Below are 22,312 nucleotides of genomic sequence, written 5' to 3' on the forward strand. Positions count from 1 at the left end.
TCAGGGCTGCAGTGGGATGACAGGTGTAAATGAATGTATGACCAGAATGCTGTGCCCGGCAAGTGCCTGTTCAAATTACTGGTACTGTCTGAGGTCTCAGGGCAGGCCAGACATCAGGTGAACTGCCCAACCCCCAGCCCCCAACCCCAGCCTGCACCCAGTCCTGTGGGCCCGGGAGGGCTGGCGAGCAGCAGCTCTCCACTAGGGGTCTGAGACTTTATTCCTCAGGATGGATTGTGTGATCTGGCATAAGCTGTGGCACTCTTGGGGTTTCCTTTCTTTACCAAAAACATGCATAAAATCAAACATGTGCTAATCCTTCAGTGAGGATCAGCTGAGACACGCAAAAGCACTTATGACCTAGATGTGAACAAATCTGACAGAATCTATGTGCGCCAGTGGGCAAGCTTCCCAGGAAGTTCACAGCAGCCTGACCCTAGAGAGAAATGGCCTACTGGCTAGAGATTAGCAGTCTGGCCCTCAGACACTTGAAAGAGGTCCTGCTGGCAGAGGACTTCTCATAAAACCAGAGGCTAGAAAGAAGCAGGCCCAGGTCACCAGCAGCAGGCCTTGTGAGCCCCTCTCGAACCTGCTGCAGCTGTGGCAGGCAAGCTCCCAGGGGTGGGTTGACCTGGCCCACTGAGCTGGGCACTGTGGCTGCAGCTGGATGCAGCTGCAGGAGGGAGTAGGCTGCCCTGGCTGGAATGTAGGAGGTTCCTGGCAGTAGATCACCATCAGACTGGGAGATGGGGGAGGGAAGGCAGCAGGGTGGGAGCCAGACTAGAAGAGCCTTCAGGGACAAGGTGACCTGAAGGAGCCAGAGATAATGTGGGATTTGGGGAGAGGAGTATACTAGGGGAACTGAGGTGGTACCCCCCAGATGCACCCTTCTCTGCTATCTCAGTTGAAGGTATACTTAGTCACTCACACATTAGTATAAATGAGTTTATAACAAACTGTGCCAAGACATACAAAGAGAAGTAATTGAAGGAAAGAGAACAGGGTGGGGGAAGGTGGCAGGTAGTTCTCCCTAGCAAGCTACTTCCTCAAAGGCGAGACTCAGAAAGCTCCCCAATGGGACCCTCTGCTGCCAGGATCACCAGCATTCCCCACCCCTTCCTGAAATGCCAAAATGCCAACACTGTTTTGTTGCCACTTAAACCAATTTGGGGGTAATTCTGCAGGCAATTGTCTTCCGATTTACAATGCGGCTCAGTGATTGCATAGAGGCTGGCAGTTCAGGCTGTAATTGTATGGTAATCACTTCTGTTTATGATCGATGCGGAAATCACTATTGTTTTCCAGCAGGCTTGTTAAATCAAAAAAGTGCAGGGGTAGGGAGGGAGGGTTTATTTTTGTGAGTTGGAGCCCCGAGAAAATGAAATTAAATACAGCAATCCAATTGGGGGGTGGCTCTGTAGATAAAGGCACTCTCATCAGCTCAGTACTGAGTCAGAGACAGGACACAGAGACAGGGAAACAGACACAGAAGGTGCAGGTGCAGAGGCACAGAGACACGAGTGGATAGAGACACAGGGAGGCAGGCAGGGATGCCTGAGCACTGGCCAGGCTCAGGACAGGGATGGTCAGATGTGGAGAGCCACAGGGATGCCCAGATAGACCCCACCGCTCATACATGCAGACACACTGAGTGATACTAGATCCCTTCTATGCACATCCACACCTGACCAGACCTGCTCTCACCCACTCCTGGGGAGGTGGAGACAACCGAGGTGCCAGGTGGCAGGCCGGGCTCTACCTGCCCCTCAGGGCTGGGGTGCCCTACCTGCCCCATTTGGGATCTGCTTGCCTTCTCCTTGCCCCTACCCCAAGACCGCCTGAAAAGAGGGTGGCAGATGGCACCTAGGGGGCTCAGGTGGCAGGAGCAGGACAGCATTGTGAGCTGAGCTGCTGCTGTGGGGAACAGGGAGCTGCCCACCTGGCAGGCAGAAACCTGAACCTCCCGGAGGCTGTAGGGAGTAGGCTTGGGCTGAGTGAGGGGCAACAGCTCCCAGGGCAGCCATGGTCACTCTACGGCACCACAGGACTAAGCCGGCCCAGGCCGGAGGCCAAGGCCCACGGGGAATGAGCAGGCACCAGCTGTTATGTGCAGCTCAGACAAACCTCTAGGTTGCTGGCTGAGCTTAGCTACAAGGCATTTTTTTCTTCCAACCAGATATGCGTCTTCCCAAGCAAAAGGGCATGGAGACCACTGAGCTAGTACTGAAAATCACAACAATGTTGAAAAATACTAGGTGTTTGATTTCAGAAGGCTGCAGCCGATGCCCTTCACCTCTGCTAGCTCTCTCTGCATTGCCTGCCCCTCTCTGGCTAAATCGCCCTCCAGATGTCTTGGTTCTGCCTATTCTCTGCAGGGAAGCCTTTCTCTGCCCAAATGGACCCTTCTTTCCTGGGCCCTGTGGTAGCGAATGCCATGCTGACTGTGATGCAGGACTTCAGAGGCCCACAGACCTGCCTCAGTGACTTTGGCAGTTTGCTTCAGCTCTCTGAGCCCTTTTCCTCAACAGTAAACAGGAACTGGGCAGGCTATACCCTATTACGATACCCCCCGCCCCCCCAATAGCTAGAGTGAGAACAGCAGCCTTCCCACCAGTGTTAGCATTAACTGGGAGGCCACCCTGAGATGAGGCTTCCCTCCAACCTGGAGTACCTGACTCTTCTGTTGTGCCCTGCATGTTGTCTCAAAGGCATCCAGGGCCCTGGGATGGTGGGTGGTAAGCTGGGCCTTCCTTGAATAAAGGAGAGGACTGTCCCCAACCTCCGTAGGGCCTGAGGGCCTGGGTTCAGGCCATGAAATTGCCCTGGCCTGGCCCTTCAACAGACCACCCCTAGCCAGGTTGGCCCCTGAACTGGGCTGCCCTGGCTGCCTCATTAGAAGCTCAACAGGGCTTTCCAGGCAGCCTTTGGAAAACCTTAGAAGTGGAACAACCACTCCTAATTGTACTTCCAGGATTCGTTTTAAGAAAACAGATGACTTTTCCCCAGGGACTCTGCTTCTGAGGTATATACAAACCAGTGATAGTCATTCAACATTCATAACCAAGTTGGCTAAAGTGAGAATGCATGTTACACTGAAGATGTTTCAACAGAGAGGGGCATGCCAGGGTGAGAGTACATGTGTATGTACCTATTTGTGTGAGAGGCCATGTACGTAGCCTGTGTGCCATACAGGGGAAGCTGGATCCCTTTTGGGGTCACAGTCTGATCCTTGCTCTGCTCAGGGGTCTCTAAGTAACCCCCAGATCCTGTGGTCTGGGCCCCACACCCACTTAGGCACTGTCAGGGAGGTGGGAGGAGGTCTCCTGGTGGGCACTAAAGACACTCTGAAGGTGAAGGCCAGAGCTGGAACTGAACTTCACCCTGATGTTCCCACACCCCTCATCCTCAGTTCTCCTATCTGCCTTGGGTTGATAATGACAGTTTCTCCCCTCTCAGGACACTATGAAGAGCTCTAGAAATGTCAGGTATTTTTACTTCCTGCTCCGACTAGTAACCCTGACTTCTGTTGACATAGTACCCTGAGGTCAGGTCCCTGAGTAAGGAGTTTAGGGTAAGGCCCCCTGGACAGGGCATTCTCCCTCCCTGCACCAGCCCTGCAAAGGGGAATAACAGCCCAGGTGAGTTTGCGGGGCTCTGTGGGGAAAGGCCAGAGCCGGCTGGAGGTGGAGCCAGGCCACCAAGGCAGCTATTCCCGCCTAAGTGGCTGTGCACAGCAGACAAAGCTATGAGGGCTGAGTCCCAGACTATACCAGGTCCTTTAATCCTGGTGCTAAGTAGGGTAGGAATCAATAACCCCATTTTTCAGATGGGGAAGCAGGGGCCCTGAGAGGCGACGGACTTCCTGAGAGGAGTGGAATGCAGGCGACCCTCTGACTCTGCCGTGCTCTGACAGAGCAATAGTCCAAAAGTGTCTGTCTGCACGATGCTCTGAGAACACACACAGAATTCTTCTGCCATGCCTGAGACAGACAGAGAGGAAGCTGTGGCTAGCCAGGGCCAATTTCCCGGGGAAGCCATGCAATGCCCTTTCCTGGGAATCTAGGAGGGTCTAGTCATCTTCCCAAAGACAGGGTGGACCTTCTGGGGTCAGCACCAACAAGTCTTCCCTGGCCCTTCCCCCAGTCCCTGGAGTGGTACAGTGAGCAATGCTGCTAGGCCAGACTTTTGGCCATCTGGGGGCTGGGGTCCGTGACTAGAAATGTCCAGGTCTCAGGGTGAGCCCCCTCTCAGAGCTCGAGGTCTGCCCTCTGGTTTGAGTGGCTAAGGGCCTGCCTACCCTGGGGAAGGCACAGGACAGGACAGTCACAGTGACTGCCTTTGTTCCGGTACCCCTTTTCAGAGTCCAAGTCCCCAGGCAGTCAGGGGACCACCCCTCCCATCTTAGTATGAAGCTAACAACTAATGTGAAATGCATCCTTTGTGCTAGGCACACGGTCTCAGCGGGTCCTCACAGCAATCTCGAGGTCACTGCTGTTATCATTGTCCCTGTTTCTGGATGTGGAGACTGAGGCATTGTAGACCTGCCTGAGGTCACCTAGCCTGGCCCTGCCTCTCCTTTGCATGGTGGGAGGGAAGACTCAAGCACCTGCTTGCTCCAGAGGAATCAGGATGTGTTCACTGACACACACATACCAACCAGCTCCCATACAACAGACACATACCCCCAACACCTCCTGTGTTCACAAATCTGCACAAACCCCTGAGGACACCTCTGTATACACCATCCATTAGTTATTCAACTTGTAAATGCCCCGCATGTGTCCACACACATGTTCAGTTGCACGGGTACATGATTTCATATGCAGATGCAAACTGCATATAACATTTTCAAGAGCTCCATCTTACACTTGTATTCTCCAGCACACAACCCTGGCAACAGGCTCACCCCACTTCACTCCCAGGCACCTGTGCAGCCCTACACACCCAGTACCTTCCCTCTTACTGACATCTTCACCTGGGGGCTTTAGGTTCCTACAGGGCAGGAGCTGGGTCTCTTCCTCCATTCCCTTGAGGGCCCCACCCAGAGCCAACTCTTCACTTGTTTATTCACTTACTTGAAACACATTTGTGTGTATGACAGCCCATTTGACCACAGAACATTCAAACTTGAAAGAGCTGTAGCCATGAACTTGAAGAAATACAACGTTCCTACATGACCGGGGGTTGTACTGAGTCTGTAATTACAGCACAAGGACTTGGGAGGGGCACAGGCAGGTATCAGAGAGCACATAAGCATGGAGGGCACACATGCAGTGCCCTCAGCAGGACACCGCACACACGCAGCAGCTCCCATGGTTATAACATCTTGCGAGGTGAGGGCCCCCATTTTATAGAAGAGGCAACTCAAGTATCAAACTCTAGGTCACGTGGGTGGGGAGCCAGAAGGCTCTGTGAGTCTAAGACCTGGGAGGAATCCAGAGGAGCCGGCCCGGGCTGCCCAGAGGCAACCACAGGGAATACTCCACATTCCTGTGAGAGAGGAGAGCGCAATCAGAACCACAGCCTGCAAAGAAATCTCCACTGCAAAGGACAAAGATCTCATCCAGGTCATTGGATGTACTTCTCAAAGAAGGTACAAAGCTCTGAGAGGATTATCTGCCTGATGGGTCCAATCCTGGGGAGGCTTAATTCCAGGGTGGGATGGAGTTCAGGTTAGGAGGGTGGCTTCCCAGCAGAAGCCATTCCCCCAGGGGTGCCCGCGGGTAGGCACACAGAGAGAATGGAGGACCCTTCCCTGTTTCAAGGGTCAGAGTAGACTGGACAGAAGCCGGAGCCTGTATTCTCAAAGGGAAGCAAATGCTAGGCCCTCAGCCCTTTTCCTGGCCTGATGCTGACCTCTGGGCACCCCCGTCCCTGAGCTGGGCTTCCACCCTGGAGTGGGGAGGGGGCACCCAGAAGCCACTAGAGACCCAGTGGTTAAGGCTGCCCTCAGTCCAGTAAGTTGCGTGTATTTTGTGGGGAGGGGGATGAGCTCACTGCTTTGGGTGCTGCTGCCCTGAACTCCCAGGACAGTGGGGTTTGTGCTCCATCCCCACAGGGCTACTCTGGGCCTGCACAGGAGCTTTCAGGGCCTTCTGTGAGCTAATGAGAAGCAGACACACCTGAGGGTTACACAAGTTGTCCTCACACCCTGCAGAGAAGCCAGAAGCTTCTCTTAGCAAACACTGAGGCAGCCCTGAGCCTTGGCCAAGCTCAGGGGTGTGGGGGAGAGAGAGACAAGCATTCCTCGTCTTGTACTGGAATAAAGGCATCCCACGCAGGCCTGTGGGCGGGTGGAGCTGGAGGGTGTTCTGACAAGTTCCAGCTGAGATGGAGGATTATAAGGTAGGAAAGCAGGAGGACATGTCCCAGAGGAATGGGTCTTGCCCAAATGCAAGGAGACCCATGACAGGGCAGCAAGGACAGCTAGTGTTTCCTCAGCGCTGACTAGGTCCTAGCACTGTATTTGACGCCATAGCTGGATATACTGTTTCACGTTCCCACAACCCTGTGAGATCGGTACCATTCCATTTTACAGATGAGGAAACTGAGGCTGGGAGAGGGTTGAAGGTCCCAGTACATGAATAGGAGAGGACGGGGAGAGATTATGGTGAGCAAGGCTCTGGAGGAGAAACCTCTAAGGGGTGAGGGCTTCCAGCCACTAATAGGGGGAGCCACAGGAGGGCCACGTCCTCCCCACCTGGAACTCCTGTGTACCCACTGGGGGGAAGCCTCTCAAGAATGCCTGCCTCTGACCCCTACTCAGCTTCCCCTGTCCTCTTTCTGCACACACTCTGTTCCCCCTGACCTGGGCTGAACACTGCTCTGCCTCCTGGAGTCCAGCACCAGGCCCAGCACTAAGCATACAGTGGGTGTCAAGGCCTAGGGTGAGAGAGGAAGCAGTGCACTGGCTTCTGGGAACTCCCTGCAGTTTCTAGAATTTCCCATCACTGGGTTCCTTTCCTGGAGCCCTCTGGGCAACTGGAAGCCAGGCCTGGGCCCATGGGCCTTACCCCAGGAGCACTGCAACATGGCACAGCTCATGGACCCTCTATCCAAAAAAGGTATCCCATACAATTTGGAGGCCACAGACCCCAACAAACTCTGTGGATTCACATGGGAGACATTCTCGTGTGAGTCACCAGAGGGCTTCAGAAATCCAAAGTGCAGACTTCCTCAAGAGGGAAATGAAAGTGGGTGTGTGTGCTGGCCCATTCGAACTTCCTTCAGGGCTGGGACACACTTTGGGACCTCCCAGATGGCTGCACCGGGGGACGCACCTGCAGCTTCTCATCAGGACAGAACAAGGACACTCACACCCCTCTCTCCCCTACTGGCCTTCTCAGGCTCTCCTGCTACAGCAGTCATAGTCACACTGAATGGAAACAGGCCCCTGGGCGGCCTGCCCTGCACACTACTCAGCAAGGTCTGTCTGGTCACAACACACACTGAGAGAAGCATCTTACAGACAAGGAAACTGAGGCTTGAAGTGGAGCTGGGATAAGCAAGAAGCTTGGGAACTCAAGTGAAACCAAAAGCCCAGCTGGTTTAGGAGCTAAGTGTTTGCTGTGCAGAATCAAGTCAACCTGATTAGTAATGAGAGCTGCCGATCGCTGAGCAATTACTATGTGCCAGACACTGAGCTGAGTTCTCTCAGCCCCATCTCATTCATGCCCTGCTGCAACTGTGCCTGTCAGAGGTAGGTATCAGCAGTTCTATTTCATCGACTAGCAGAAAGAGGGTTAGAGAAGTTAAGTGACTTACCAGTCACCCAGTAAACGACAGATGTGGGTTTCATAATTACTCCTGACACTGTCTTGGGAAAAACACTGGGTGGCCCCATTTTAAGAGCCCCAGGGGATGGGGCAGGGAAGTCCTGCAGAAAGGACAGGAGGAGGGTCCAGGCCCTGTGCAGTGTGTGGAGGTGGGGGTAGGAGGAGCCAGCAGGGAGGCCGGCCGAGTGCTCCCTCTTTCAGGCCCGGGACCCTGCCTCCCTCCAGAACCATGCTGACAGAGCTCCAAGGGCCCTTCCTCAGAACCTTGGGTGCAGGGCTATCAACAGAACTTTCTGTGATGACAGAAATGTTCAACCCCTGCGCTGTCTCATGGGGCTACGGAAAACCTGAAATGTGGCTAGTGTGATATTGTGGAACTGAAATTTTAATTTCATTTAATTTTTACTAATATACATTTAAACAGCCACATGTGGCTAGTGGCTATATAGGGCAGCACAGTAAAGCCAGTGCTTCTTCCTATAGGTAGGGTCCCAAGGAGGGCTCCTGCATGTCACATGGCCAACTTGGAAAGGCAGAGCTGGCCAAGAACTTGGGCCTCTTCATTTCTTCCTGGGTGACTGCCTTTGCTGTGATGCACCTATGTCCTGGGGTGGTCATTTAAGAGACATTTATGGAGCACTCAGCACTAAGACAAGTCATGGAGGTAGCGTCCCACTACTCATATCCAATGGGGCCAACACCTGGGTGGGCAAGTAACCACATAAAACAGACTGATGATGTTAAGGGGGATAGGGTCCCATGTCTGTGTGTGTGCTGGGTGTGGGGGACCAGGAAAGGCTCCTGGGGGTGATACCTGGAAGCAGGTAAGACGGAGAGGAACAAAAAGAATGGCTCCTTTCCCCTTCATCTCTGAAGCAGCCTCCCCCCTCAATTTTCACAGCTCTCCTTCCTACACATAGGGGCTGAACCAGACCCTGTTAAATCTTTGCACACTGTGAATCCACCAACCAGATTACACCCTTAGGAAGGGGAGAGGGTTCCTATAAATCTCCAGCCACCCCAGGCTCTGACCAAGGAAGCACCAAAAGGGTGTGAGGCCAAACTCTACAGGCCCAGAGGCTGTCCCCTGTCACCTCTAATCCCAGCCCCCTGGAACTGCCCACACTGATTTTAAACCTCTGGGGTCTAGCTGTAACCCTTGAGAGAATGGGGACAGACTCCACAAATACAGCCTTTTTTTCTAGGAGAGAGCAGAGGGTGCCAAGGGGAGGTCTGGACAAGTTCCACCAAGTTCCCGGAGCTCCTCAGAAGAGCTGGCTGCTCTTGCCCCCCCACCATGGGCAACCGCAAAACAGGAACCCTGCAACAAGACAGGCTTTCCATTGCGTCAGTAGGGGCAGGGGCATTCCCGCAGCAGGACTCCAACCTCGAACGGCTCCTCCACTTCCCTGCCCCATTCCTGCCTACAACTCAGCAGCATCCCACTCCTGGAAGCCCTAGGAGGCCAGTGGCCTCTGTGGCTCCCACTGTCCCGGGGATAAAATCTGTGCTCTACACTGGACTTTCAACAATGGCTCTACTTCCTGCATTTACCTCTGTGATGTCATCTGGAGGGACATCCTCCCTTCTTCTTAAGTGCCACACTTCTGATTTCCCAGCCTTTGCATCAACAGGTCCTCTCACCCAAATCCTACCCATTTCCAAAATCAAGTTCCACCTGGGAGGAGCTGCAGGCTACTCTAGCCTGCAAGTCACCATTTCCCCCTTTTCTTTCTACAGCTCTTAGGATGTTGAGTGTGGGCCTCTGCTCATTCAATTCTCCTTGCCCTGCTGCACCTTAGTATTTCCCACTGGATCCTCAGACACTGGTGGTAGCATCCCAAGGCAGGGCCAAGACTCCTTCTGTCTTTGGTCCCCTACTACACACTTTCCCTAGCATGAGATGAGTAGCTGAACTCCTGGAGTATAGTCTCCCTTTTACAGATGAGAACACAGCAATGCTCTCAGTACAGAGATGAGAACAGAGGCCCCCAAAGGGGAAGTGACTTGCCAAAGGTCACACACTAATTTGGTAGCAGATCACAGATATGATCACTTGAGGGCTGGGCCCTGAGAGCCATGTTTCCACGAATAGTGTCAGAACTATCCAGGCAAGCTTTGTGAAACCAAAGCCAGAGCACAGAGGCTGGGACTTGCCCCAGAACTACCGAGTCCCCAAGGTGACTGGGGAGCCTTCGCTTCCTGGAATGTGGGTGCCCTGGCTAAAGCCCCTAATTCATCACACACACACACACACACACACACGAAGTACCCATTACTGCCCCAAGCTGGGCTTGGGCACTCATAAAGTCTGGTCTTGCCCCATGGTGGGAGGGGGCAGTGGGAGAAACCAGAAGGGTTGGAAGGGCTTGGAGAGGCCCCTGCAGTTGTCTCCAAGCAGGAGTTGGTGCCCTGGCTCTAGCTACTGAGAGGGAGGTAAGGGCCCACCTCCTGAGCCTGCTCAGGCCAGAGGGCGGCAGACTGCTTGGCAGGCCCAGCCTACTGGTCTGGACAGCGGGGGTCAGTCAGTTTTGAAGGGCACATGGGACAAATCAGACTCCGAGGAACAAGAGGGCTGTGGGCATCCCCAGAGAAGTCCCACCCTGACTTCAGGGAAAGGCACAGTGATCAGGGGCCTTGGACACCACCCCTACCACACCTGAGCCTGGGAACCTGCGAGTGCATCAATGGTCCTCTCATCTCTCAAGCTCCACTGCATGGGTCTTAAAGGCCCACTTTCAGCTGTGCTGGGATTCTTGGCAGAGGGCCACCCCCTAGTCAGACATCTCCCTTCAGTTAGCTCAGGGCCATGGAGAGCTGGAAGCTGCAGTGAGGCCTGATACAGGGTGGAGGTGGGCACCTCAGAACACAAAGACAAGGCCAGAGACAAAGTGATCTCACCTCACGCTGGAGCAGGAAACTGAAGCCAGGCACAATTAAATCTTACATGATTTCAAGTTCAAAATGGCAGATTAAGGAATGGAATTTGCAGAGTGTACCATGAAAGCACATTAGCTTCATTCAGGCCTGCACTGCTGTGTGACCTTGGGGCTGGAAGCCCCTCTGTCCCATCTAGGCAGTGGGCTGACTGTCCTTTCCTGCCTGTGGTTAGTGACCCAGGAGGTAGCTCCCTGAGTAGTGGGAAGTGCTTCGAGGGTAGGGGCCTTGTTTTTCCCTCAGCAGGCTCCCTCGTGAGGCTGCTGCTTCCCTGCCAGGCCCTGGAGAGTTTCCTCCTGCAGCTGAGGTTTCTGGGGCAAGTGTGGCACAGTGAAGGCCCACAACATGAGGGGCAGCAGGCCCTGGCAGGGTGGGAGCAAATGTCCCCAAATTCTTCCCCCCCCTTGAGTTGGGGTCTGCATGCCTCTCTCTGGGGTGGTGTTCACGAACCTGGTCAAAGGCCCACCAACACAGTGCTTCCCTGCGGGGAAGAGCCAGTCTCTCCCTCAGGACCAAAGCTGTGTTGATCTAGGTAAACACCTCCCTCACCCAGAGAGCCTCTCTCCCTCTTCTTCCAGCTCTGCCAGCACAGAACTCTCTGTTCCCAGGGACCTGGGACTGAGCTGGCTCTCCCGCCCAATCGATGGATGACTTCACAAAGACTGACGCCTACCAGGCACCAAGAGAGTCCTGAGGGAGGTCTGAGGCTGCTCTTGGGACGGCTGCCCACCCTTGTCCCCTGGCTGACCTCTACTGGGTGGCAGAGGCCTGGCAGTAGTCGGAAACCTGGGGCTCATGCCACTTCCTGGGTGACCTTGGGCAAAACCGAACCTCAGCTTGCTCCTGGGCTAAATAGAAGAGCCTGGCTTATCTATACTCCCCTCACTGGGAGGCTGTCAAAATAAAGTGCTAAAAAAATGGAAGGTGACTTAATCAAACGGACTCATCCTGCACTGTCACACCTGTGGGCTCTTGGACTAGTGTCCTCAGCTCACTTCTGTCCTAAATCTCCATTGTTCTAGGCCAAAGCTGTCCGATGGAACTTTCTGCCACAGTAGGAACACCTTATAATCTGAGCTGCCCAGTCTGGTAGCCACTAGCCACATGTGGCTGTTGAACATTTGAAATGTGGCTAGTGTCTACCATACTGGACTGCATAGTTCTAGACACAGCTCTGTCGTCCTTACTCTCTGAGGTGTGACCCAGAAAGAACCCTCAGGAAGCTCCCAGGCAGGACTTTGGTTGAATATCTGTGGGAGTGGCTCTCTCAGTCTGACTGGCTGACACCAAACTAGGGGCTCATCTTAAAGTTCTCAGGGACTGAGCAGGGCCTTAACTCTTACTTCTCAGGCAACACTGTCTTAAATCCAGACAATCTCTCCATCACCTCCCCACTCCAACAGGGAACTCAGCACTGGACCAGCTTTCCACCCAGCCAGTCACTCAGCAGTCATTGAGTATCTATCACCTGCCAGGCACTGTGGTTGGCACTGGAGTAGACAGTGATAAGTAACATATGGCCCCTGCCTTCATGGAGCTCATAGTCAAGGCCTGGCTCCAGTTGCGGTGATAACTGGCTTTCTCCATTCCTTACAGGGTGATCAGTTTTCCCATTTGAAAGTGGGGCTCCCGAGTCCTAAGTGCACAGGCTGTGGTAAGAACCAAGAGGTAAGAGACAGGTGAAGTGGTTCTGGTGGCTGGGGAGGCTATGCAGGGGATAGCATTATGAAGCAAGTCTCAAACTCTGTGCAGGCTGCTGCTTCCGGTAGAGACCCAGATTCTCACCAAAGCATAGCTGTTTGGTGGTTTCTCACTAAGGAAGTTCAGGTTAAAAATAGCTCAGGAGGGGACTTGAATCCAGCTAGCTGGGGGGTAGTCACAGCCTGGCTGATACATACAAAAAGGGAAGAGGCATATTAGCAGCCACGTGGACCCCAAGACTCACTGCACCCCTACCCTCCTACACAGACCATGGGACAGGGCCTTTTGCTCTGTACTGGATGAAGAGGAGCTTCATGTGCAGAGCCCCAGAATTGGAGGGACCTAAGTCCCTATATCCCATCTGGGGTCACACTGATTTCAGGGTGGTGCCACCTTCCTCATTCCAACTCACTTCCCGGCCAGATTTCTGGCCCACTCTGTGGCCCACTCTCAAGGATTGGCTGTTAAGAAGCACTCTGGCACCAAGTGCTTGCCAGCTGCCTCACAAAACCTTCCTGCTAGAGGAGCCACCAGCCATGCCCAGTGCTGACCTGGCCATTCAACTTGATCATCAAGGGCAGAGAATCTGGCCTCCCACCCTGAGAATGAAGGTTTCCTGAAGCTCATCTACAGAGGTGCCACCTCCCTCCATTGGTGCAAAGGGTTAGGGCAGGGAAAGTCAAATCCCTGACCTCTCCTATCTAGTTTCCAGTTAGATCCATGACCTGGGACCTAATAGTGCCATGGGGAACAAGGTTTATAAGATCCCAACACCAAAACCACGTGCTAAACCCTCCTTTTAGCCCCAGGGCAGCACTCTGAGAAACCCAGTCTCCAAAGTCTTTAAAGACCTTTACAGCCTGGTGTCAAGCACCCCAGAAAGGCCCCTTCCTGCTCTCTAGTGCAAACCGGTCCCTTTCCTCCTCCAGCCGGCATCCTAGCAAACACTTGTCAGAAGTCTGGTTTGCACCTACTACCTCTCCAAAGAGCACCCTGCCGCAATGGTGGTTATCACCAGCTACCCCACGCCTTGGCCTGGGGAGGGGGGAGGGTAGGGGGGCTGCTTTCAACATTAGGGCTGCATCCTGACAAAGGAACAGCTTGAAGTTAAGGACCCCTAGACTGCGGCTTCCGCGGAAGGCTTCCTGGCCATTCTTATTTTTGCATAGGAACCTATTGAGGACAGCCTGGTAAAATGTCTGCTGGAGAGCCAACACTTGACCTTCACGGAGAGAGTGTGGGAAGCACCTGGCCCCGGCCCTGAGGAGAAATGAGGGCCCCTTCTGTGGGTGCACAGAAGGGCCCGGTGCACGCCGGTGCCACTCTCACGGCCAAGCCCCGGGCTGACACCATGCAGCACACGGCGCTACCCACAATGCACTGGTCCTCCTCTGTCACACATAGGCACGCACACTCATCCCAGCTCCCGGAGGGAGCCCTCCCTGGCCCACAGGCGACCCGGACCCGACCCCTCCAGTCGCGCACTTACCTGGAAGTTGCACTGGCCGCGGTCTCGCCCTGGCGCCCGCAGTGGGCTGGGGCCAGGCCAGGAGCTGCCGCGGCGAGCGACTCCGGGCAGGGTTCAGCCAGCGCCGAACAAAGGCTGCACGCAGGCAGCGGGCGCCGCCTGCATCCCGGCTCCGCGCCGGGTCGGCGGCGGCAGCGGCGCGGGGCCCCGGCAGCCGCGGAGCCCGCTCGCCTGGCGCTGCCCGCTCCGAGGGCGCTCCAGCTCCCGCGCTCCCGCTCGCTGCTGCCCGCCACCGCCGCCGCGGTCCGGCTACCGCACCGCACACATCAATTATTCATCGCCCGTCTCCAGCTTCCCGGGCGAAGCCAATCACAGGCGGAGGCTCTGCTAATGGGGCCGCCGCCGCCGAGGAGGCAGCCAGCCGCGCGCCCGGGCACAAGCGACAGCCCTCCGGGGACGGGGATGGGCCGGGGGCGCGCGGGGGGGCGGGGGCGCAAGAGGCGCGCCAGGGAAACTTCACAAGGCCTGCGCCCTGCGCAATACCACCCAGACACCGCGGGCACGACCACCCACCCCGCGTGCGCCCGCGTGGGGCTTAGGGGCTCGAGGGAGGCCGGGCGCGCCGCGGCGGGGGGAGGGGAGGGAGGAGGAGCGCGGGAGGAAGATGAAAGGCTAGCAGACCTGCCTCGGCGTCTCTAGGGAGCCCCGGTTCGTGTGCGCCCTACCCGCCCCGTAAGCCTTGTTGCCCGCACCCCGCCCCCAGCCCGCCGCCCGCACTCACTTGCGCGCAGACCGCCAGCCCAGCCACTTTGCTGCGAGGGAGCAAGAGCGAGTATGAATCGGAGGCAGCTCACATTTCAAACTTGCACGCAGGGGTGGTGCTGGTGCACGCCACCGAGAGAACGCACCTCCCGACCAGCAGCGCTCCAGCCTCCGGGCGGGGGCGGCAACCAGCCCCCTTCCCTCCCCCACCTAGGCAATTAATTGGAAGTAACACTTGTGTAAGTGGGGCTCCCAGAGCGCTGTCGCCCGAGGGGGCCGCCAGGTAGGCGCTGGTGGGGATGACTTCTGGTATCTCCCGCCGCTCCCCCCCCACCCCCGGCGAATCTTCCCAAGTGGTTATGCTAATCAGGGTCCCCGCCCGGTGGGGGTGGAGGAGGGACTTGGCCTGGAGGCTGCAGTGTCTTAGGGGTAGGGTAGGGAGGGGAGGAGGCGGGGCACAACTGGGATGTCCAGATTGCAACCTCAGTTTAAAGGATTTTAGGAATAGGCTAGGGGTGGAAAAGGGAGGCAGCACGGCATCTTCTCAGGCATAGGGGCACCTACCACCTCTGGGATCCCCGAGTGTGGAGCCCGGGACAGGGTGAGCGGGTGCAAGTACACTTGAGCTCCTTGACTTCGGGGAGTTCCTGTGCCCTGGAGCCAGTGGTGACGGGGAAGCCGGGGGGGCAGCCGCTGCGTGGCCCCGCCCCACCCTGGGAGCTGCTGCCTTCCTGACATAGCATCCTGTGGTGGCCGCGGCCTTTTCCTTTCAGCAGGTCTGTTGCATGGGCTCCTGGCGCTGAGCTGAACTTACCTCACATATACCTCTCCGCACCGCAGACACCCCCATGGGAGCCCACCCGCTGCCCTACCCTAAAGGGTTCTTCACCCCTCCCTCTTTCATGGCCACTTCCCATCACTATCATCCTCTTGGAAGAAACTATATTTTATAGCCCCCTCCACCAGCCCCGCCCACCTGCCAGTGAAAGTTTCTTGATGGTGACCTAACTGCCCCAAACAATTAGAAAGGTTTGTTGGGGCCCCGTCATTCATCCTAAAAAAGGTAGCCAGAACCGTTCTTAAATCCCGAGGTTGGAGTGCCCTGCACTGCTCTCCTTGCCATCAGGGGAATTGATCAGGTCCACTAGCCTTTGACATTGCTTCTAACTTCAATCCAGGATTACCCCACCCTTTTCAGTCTGAGCTTCTGGCTGGCCCCTAAACTGTCCTGTCTTTTGCACCGCCCTCTCTGGAAGTGGCTGAGACAAATCACTTATCTAGAAATTGCTCCTGCTCCTCGTTTGACACAAACAGTTAGCAGGCTCTAATCCCACCCACTGACACTTGAAATATCACTTTTGGGGTTGGCATTTGGCAATGCAGTTGTCATGGGGCTTTCCCTCCGAGGAGCTGGTTAAATGGATTAATTCAGACTTTATAACTTGCTGCCTTTTGGACAAGAACTGGCTTCCTGCAAGAGAGATTAATTGGCATCCCCTTCCTGAGGGGCCAAGCTCAGGGCTGCCAGGAAAAGAAGGACTCCTCTGCTCTGCACAAAGTCCAGGCTTTGCTCATCTCACCTCATCTAAGGACTTTCCACATCTTGGATTAGAGTGGCTTCCTTGAGGACAACCATTTATTCACTGAGACATTCAGTGGGGCCCTGTCCTCCCAAACAGGGGTTTGAGATCCCATGAGGGAGAAGCCCTGAGGCCCAGTGAGGACTCTCCCATCTTTCTCTTTTTGGTTGGCCTGGTCTCCATTGCAGATCCCCAAGACAACATACTCCAAAGCCCAGGGCTCTGCCCCAACACCCAGAAAACAGATGGCCACAACAATTTGGCCTACCTTTCAAAAGAAAACACTGAGGTGGATGTCCCTCAGACCTGGTTTCTAACATTAATTTGGTTTCAACATAATGCCAGGGCTCAAGCTTCAATTATACAGAATCCAAACAGCCAAGACCTTGAGACCTTAGACCACTTTTCTCCTGGATCCTCCCCTCCCAGGAGTTGTGTGCTACAATGGAACTTCACAATGGTGACCTCATTATCCTTAGTGCCTTCTCAGCCACCAAAGACCCAAATGTTTGGAATTCCCAGGTTCATTCTTGAAATACCCTGTAAGTATTGGTACTTTGTGGGCAGCCTCAGACACTGAGTTCGGAAAAACCACTCCTATAAGTTGAGACAGCATTTGCACTGGAATTGAGCAGAGATTTACACCAGAGGGACACCAACCAGGGGTTCTGCTTGGGAAACTAAGAACATAGCTCCACCAGTCCCCTGCCCCACCTTCTGGGGACCACTCAGAGAGGCTCTAGGGTGGAGTAGGAGATATCATTGCTATTCTAATGTTTAAGCTGCTCTGGCCTAGTATTTACAGTTTTGACTTTCCCCAGGTAATCCCAACCCACCCCAGTAAATACACTCCACTAGCACATTTACATAATTAGGAAAACAAATTGTTTTCAAGCATCCATTAACCAGCCAAAGGTAGGGTTTTTCACATGCTAATTTCAAGTCAGGCTCAGGCCCTCTTCAAGGCTCTCTCCCCCGCCATCTCTTATTAACACTACACTCCGGAGTCTAAGGAAATCCGGGTACTCCAACCAGTTCCTGCTTCAGAATGGCTTTTCCCTACAGACTTCACGTTCCAACTCCACTCTTCTAACTTCCAAAGATTTGCTCAAAGGCCTGGGGCCCAAAGTGGCCTGCTCCACCCCCTGGGCGCCTGCTTTGATAAAGATCTACAGGAAAAGGGCGGCAGACAAAGGAGGGCTCCACCTCTGCGCTCAGTCACTCCCAGAGCTCCCTGAGTGACCTCGGCAAGGGGGGGGCCCAGCCCGGGGGAATGGTTTGGGAGGCAGAAGAAAGGAAGAAAAAAGGGAGAGCTGCGGCCCCTGGCTCCCTGATGAATGCCCGAGAGAGCTCGGGAAGCCCGACTCTGGGATCAATAGCGGGTGGCATTTTCTTGCGGGTGTTTGAACTCCTGCCATGGGCCCTGGTGAGGAGGGGCCACCAATAAATCACAATACTGCAGCCAGGAAGGCAGGAGGGTGTGGGAGAAAGGATGCTTCCTTGGCTGGGGAAGCCTTTCATGCGGAACTCACCTCTGAAGGACTAACCAGGCCATGGAGGGCGGGACCTGCCAGGGTTGGGTCTGGGGTGCCCGAGAAGCCTCCTACAGGATCCCCAGCTCACTTACAGAGGGATGGAGCTCCCAGACCCTGAACAAACAGCCCAGACCAGTAAGGAGAAAAAAAGCAAAGCCACCTAGTATGTAGGTCACCCTGGGGTTGAAAGTAGCTCAGGGCTGGGTCACCCCCAGAGCTTTGTGTGGTGGGAGCCTAGAGACACCCTAAATTCAAGCCCCCCCCCCCCCGCCCCGTGACTGAAAAGAGGCAGGATAATGAACTCAAGAGGTGGCTCTTCCGGCCACCTCTTCCTGATTCAGGCCTTGCTGATCCAGTACGTCTCAGCAAAGGTCCCAAGGACTCAGAAATGGCACCCATGCAGGCTCCAGCACTCTGAGGGAGAGTGAGGTAGACAGAAAGGCCCTGGGCAGGTCTGCCAGTGAGTGTGACTGGGATGAGCGCAGGCCTTGGGCCATCTGCCTTCTTCCAACTGGTCCTTTTCAGGATGCCTGGAAGGGAGTACAGGGCAGGAGTGTGTCAATTAAGGGACACACACACTGAGGGTAACAGGCCCTGCTGCAGCTGTCGCACTGCTAGCACAAGCAGCTGCACTGGGTGTGTGTTGACTCAGGGCTCTGCCTCCAGGGACTCGTTCTGGGACTCCTATCTTCTCACCTCTGAAGGGACAGGTATAAATTCCTGTGTCTACTGATAACGATATCCCCTCTGTCCCTTTTCCTTTCACCCCTGGTCAACCTCCTCACTTCTACATGTATATTCTTTTTTTTTTTTTAAGATTTATTTATTTATTTATTTTTAGGGAGGGAAGGAAGGGAGATGAGAGAGAGAGAGAGAGAGAGAGAAACATCAATGTGCGGTTGCTGGGGGTTATGGCCTGCAACCCAGGAATGTACCCTGGCTGGGAATCAAACCTGGGACACTTTGGTTCCCAGCCCGCGCTCAATCCACTGAGCTATGCCATCCAGGGTACATGTATATTCTTGAAGAAGGAAGTCACAGTTGGGATTCAGCTCCTGGCCAGTGCAAGGGTCCCCACCAGTACTCAAAACCCTGCCCACACACAGGGACAGCAGGAGGGCACACTCCCACTTGGGAAACAGAGCTGGGGCCCCAAGCTGGACCCAGGCCTCTCCCCTGTCTGCAGTAACGTGCAGCTCAGCATAACAGAGTGCTTGCTGGTTGCCTGGCACAGGTACAGGCACTTTCTAAGTGTCAATACACCATCGTCACCAACAGCCCTGTCAGATAAGGTGTGATTATTGTTTCTGTTCCAGAGACAATAACAACAGAGAGGAGCAGAGAGGTTTAGACAACCTGCCGATGGGTTCAAACTACCCAGCAATCTCACTGTAAGTGCGCTGGTAACTGTCATACTCTGTTTCTAAGATGGGACTCCAAGTTCCAGAGGAGAGAGACGGTCCAAGTCACATAGGGAGTTAGAGCTGTGGGAAGAGCTGGGACCCCTCTCGTTTTGTGTTCTTTTCAGCATACCACATTACATACACTGAAATCATTTCTTTCCTTATGTTTCTTTTTTATGTTTAACATCCACCTGATGTTTTGGGTCGGCTGGAGCTCCAACTGAGGTGGGCTCAGGGACATGGCGGAGGAGACATTCCTGGATTTATCTACTAGGAGGGTCCTCATCCCAAACTGTGACTGCATTCTCAGATGTCTGCATTTGGCTTCTGCCCAAATTTTATAATCATTTCATTAAGAAAACAAAACCCACCCCGCCCCTACCTCCTTTTGGCACCTTTGAGAAGCCCTGCGATTGCAAGATTATTGGGAATCCAGGAAAGCCTCCTTCCAGGCTGAAGGAGAGAGGCTGGGGGAGGGTGCCCAGGAACCAGGCACAAAATGGTCACTATGGTGGTTTCAGTCTTCAAGAGCTGCCTGCTGCTCTGTGTGCTCGGCAGGGAAGGTGGCCAGCCCCGAGGCTGTCTGCCTATGGCACTAGGATGCCCCCAGCCACTCAGCCACTGGGGTGTCTTGTGGGCAGAGAAGCTGGCAGGCAGGAGCCAGAGTGGATCAGGAACTGCCCATGTCCCCAGAAGCTAAAGAGCTGTGGAGGGAGAGGGCAAGCCTGGATTTGGAGGCTGGGACTCAGAAAACGAGTACTGACTAGTTGGTGGCCCTGGATGAGAAGTCACTCAGGCTTCCTGAGCCTTTCTGCCTCCTCTTTTGTAACATGGGAGTGAGGATACCTAACACTGGGTCCTAGGGAGAATGAGAGGAGATAATATAACAGTGATGATGCTCAGCAGGCTGGGAGGCCGTGGTGTTGCAGGTTGAACTGTGTCCCCCAAAAGATGCTGAAATCCTAACAACCAGTGCCTGTGAATGTGACATTATTTGGAAGTAGGATGTAGTCATTAGGGTGGGCCCTAATCCCATGTGACTGGTAGACTTATAAAAAGCAGAAATATAGACACGGGGAGAATGTCATGTGAAGACTGGAGCAACGTGTCAGGGAACTACCAGAAGCTAGGACAGGGACCTGGAATAGACCCTTCCCTAGAGCCTTCAGTGCTATGGTCGTGCCAATGTGACACCTTGATCCTGGACTTCCGGCCCCTGGAACAGTGACACAATACATTTTATTTCTGTGGTTTAAGCCTGCAGGTCTGCGATGCTTTGTTATGGAAGCCCTAGCAATGAATACAGATGGTGATGCCGTTAAAACAGAAGTTGCCGTACAGCCTCCTCTGCTTAAATCCTTTTCCTCCAGTGGCTTTGGCTCAGTCAGTGAAAAAACCCAAGTACTTATGACCCACAAGACCCCACGTGACCTGGTCCGTGTCACCTCCCTGACTTCGTTTCCTCCCTTTGGTTTACTCTGCTCCAGCCTTGCTGTCCTTCTGGCTTCCAGCGCCTCAGATGCACCCTCAGGGGTTTGCCAGGCAGCTCTTCTCCAGGTAGCCGGCGCACTTCCCACCTCCTGCAGGCCTGCCCTCAGATGACACTTCTCAGGGAAGCCTTGTTGGCCACACTTGCCCCAAACTGCAGCCCCTCCTGATACTTCCCGTAACTCTTTCCTGATTCGGGTCTCCCCTTTGCATTTTTGACTGCTGTATGTCAATTTTCTCTCTTGTTCACTCTGTCTTCCTTCCTGGAAGGCAAGCTCCCTGTCAACAGTGACTTTTGTCCCTTCTGTACAGGTTATATCGACAGTATCTAACACAAGCCAGGCAAATGTGTATTTGCTGTATGAATGAAACAATGACCAGCTGCCTAAATCAGTGAGGGAGTCAGGGAGTGAACGAGTAAGTAGTAGGGTGTGTATGCCTGTCTCCCCCTGCCTGCCTACTCAGAGACAAGGTCCCCAACCTGCTGTCTAGAAGAACACAGGTTGTTTCTCAGTGGAGGCAGCCTGCTCAGACAGGAAGCTCAGGCTGGCTAACAAAGGGGCTGCTGGAGGTGGTGCGGAGCTCACTACCCAGGCCTCTAATGAATCTTTCCCCATTGATTTCTGGAGTTGCCTTTGAAGGCAAGGGACAGGCAAGGCAGCTCGAATGTCCATGCCTCAGCAGTCCTGGGGTTTTATTGCTTCTCCCAGGACACAGCTTTGACAGGGGCTTCCGGACAGCCCCAGGGTTGGACTCACATAAGCTCCCCACAGTTGGAAAGGCAATTTCCTTTCCTGTTGAAGCTAGTATGTCTGTCTCACTGCCTGCCTGGCTGTGCAGCACACTGCCTGTCTGGACTGGGGCGGCTGGATTCTAGTCCTGACGCTCCCCAGATAGAGGCTTACACAGGCCCCAGGAGGATGCTGTACACTTTGCAGAGGAAGAAATGGGGCTCAGGTGTGGGAAGGATTTAAGGCCACACACACACACACACACATACAATCTGACCCAAAGCTGAATGCAGGCTTGGGGGCTTAGGGCCTGGCAGGGCTGAAGACAGGCTGTACCAGCAATCATCTGACTCCAGTGTGCCCCTAATCTTGCAAGGCCTACTATGTCCAGCACCTTTCCCTACAGAGCCTTTACTTGCCCATTTGGAACCATCAACTCATTTAGCATTGGTACAATGAGGCCCTAGTCTTATTTGTCAAGAGAGGAAACTGAGGATCAGAGAGGGGCCAGGGCTTCCGCCAGTCACATGGCAAATCAGTGGTAGGTCCAGGCCTAGATCCCGGACTCCTGGGTTGTTCTAGAGCCTCAAGCCATCTCTCCCAGGGCTGCGTTCCAAGTCTCAAGAACGTGCTCTCCAAACTGTAAAGTGCTAGACAGATACGAGGGCTTACTATTCTAAAGAGCTCGGGTTCATCAACTGCCTCTTTCTAGGAGCTGGTGGGATTCAGATGGGGAGTACTGCCCTACTCTGTTCCTTCTCCTCCTCACAGGGAGGTTGGGGTAAGACCCTGGACCTTTCAGCTTCTTTCCTGATCCACAGTGGGAGTCACACACATCAGGAGGATGGATGGAGGCGTCTGACTTGGGCTCTAAAGGAGAAGAGAGCTTCTGACAGTCAGGGCTGTCCAGGGGTAGTGGTCAGCACCTTGTC

The 22,312-nt window shown here is 54.4% G+C and overlaps 1 protein-coding gene across 6 annotated transcripts in view; it reads right to left on the reverse strand.

The window, feature by feature from the left end:
* Window positions 1-22,312, reverse strand: part of ZMIZ1 (zinc finger MIZ-type containing 1) — a 225,645-nt gene that overhangs the window by 52,740 nt on the left and 150,593 nt on the right. Inside the window, exon 1 of one of the 6 annotated variants that reach the window (XM_028513300.2) lies at window positions 14,663-15,061. The exons of 4 other annotated variants lie outside the window; for them this stretch is intronic. The gene's annotated coding sequence lies outside the window, so the exon portion shown is untranslated. Of the gene's footprint in view, window positions 1-13,902; window positions 14,439-14,662; window positions 15,062-22,312 lie in introns of those variants that run through there. One more of the 6 variants, XM_036026760.1, reaches the window with a different exon arrangement.

This window comes from Phyllostomus discolor, chromosome 5, assembly GCF_004126475.2.
Source record: "Phyllostomus discolor isolate MPI-MPIP mPhyDis1 chromosome 5, mPhyDis1.pri.v3, whole genome shotgun sequence".
In the NCBI taxonomy this organism is placed as follows: Eukaryota; Metazoa; Chordata; class Mammalia; order Chiroptera; family Phyllostomidae; genus Phyllostomus; species Phyllostomus discolor.